Source organism: Perkinsus marinus (genome assembly GCF_000006405.1).
Source record: "Perkinsus marinus ATCC 50983 genomic scaffold scf_1104296975696, whole genome shotgun sequence".
Taxonomy (NCBI): Eukaryota; Perkinsozoa; order Perkinsida; family Perkinsidae; genus Perkinsus; species Perkinsus marinus.
In genome coordinates, this window is record NW_003200670.1 from 1 (window position 1) to 985 (window position 985).

A 985-nucleotide genomic window follows, 5' to 3' on the forward strand; every position below is an offset into this window, starting at 1 on the left:
TTGTTGCACCACTTGAATTGTGGTATGCGTTTCATTGTGGAATTCTATGGCACGGTTAGACTCCACACTCGAGGGAACGTGTCTTCTTAGCTTAGTTGGTAGAGCACCCGCTTAGTAAGCGGGAGGTCGTCGGTTCAACTCCGGCAGAAGGCTAGCTCTGAGTCCGTTTGTCGAAAACCGACTGAATTTCGTAATTTTTCACTGAAATGTAGTACCAAATTATTGCACCACTTGAATTGTGGTATGCGTTTCATTGTGGAATTCTATGGCATGGTTAGACTCCACACTCGAGGGAACGTGCCTTCTTAGCTTAGTTGGTAGAGCACCCGCTTAGTAAGCGGGAGGTCGTCGGTTCAACTCCGGCAGAAGGCTAGCTCTGAGTCCGCTTGTCGGAAACCGACTGCATTTCGTAATTTTTCACTGAGATTTAGTATCAAATTGTTGCACCACTTGAATTGTGGTATGCGTTTCATTGTGAAATTTCAAGACATGGTTAGACTTTACACTTGAGGGAACGTGCCTTCTTAGCTTAGTTGGTAGAGCACCCGCTTAGTAAGCGGGAGGTCGTCGGTTCAACTCCGGCAGAAGGCTAGCTCTGAGTCCGTTTGTCGAAAACCGACTGAATTTCGTAATTTTTCACTGAAATTTAGTATCAAATTGTTGCACCACTTGAATTGTGGTATGCGTTTCATTGAGAAATTTCACGACATGGTTAGACTTTAGACTTGCAAGACCGTGCCTTCTTAGCTTAGTTGGTAGAGCACCCGCTTAGTAAGCGGGAGGTCGTCGGTTCAACTCCGGCAGAAGGCTTGCTCTGAGTCCGTTTGTCGGAAACCGACTGCATTTCGTAATTTTTCACTGAAATTTAGTACCAAATTGTTGCACCACTTGAATTGTGGTATGCGTTTCATTGTGGAATTCCATGGCATGGTTAGACTCCACACTCGCGAGACCGTGCCTTCTTAGCTTAGTTGGTAGAGCACCC

The 985-nt window shown here is 45.9% G+C and overlaps 4 non-coding genes across 4 annotated transcripts; all 4 read left to right on the plus strand.

Annotated features, from left to right (window-relative positions):
* Window positions 1-80: 80 nt before the first annotated feature.
* Window positions 81-153, plus strand: Pmar_PMAR014428. The gene has a single exon. It is a non-coding gene; the product is annotated as a tRNA-Thr (tRNA).
* Window positions 154-299: 146 nt separating this feature from the next.
* Window positions 300-372, plus strand: Pmar_PMAR014429. Its single transcript has one exon. It is a non-coding gene; the product is annotated as a tRNA-Thr (tRNA).
* Window positions 373-518: 146 nt separating this feature from the next.
* Pmar_PMAR014430 lies at window positions 519-591 on the plus strand. Its single transcript has one exon. It is a non-coding gene; the product is annotated as a tRNA-Thr (tRNA).
* A 146-nt stretch (window positions 592-737) lies between these two features.
* On the plus strand, window positions 738-810 carry Pmar_PMAR014431. The gene has a single exon. It is a non-coding gene; the product is annotated as a tRNA-Thr (tRNA).
* Window positions 811-985: the final 175 nt, after the last annotated feature.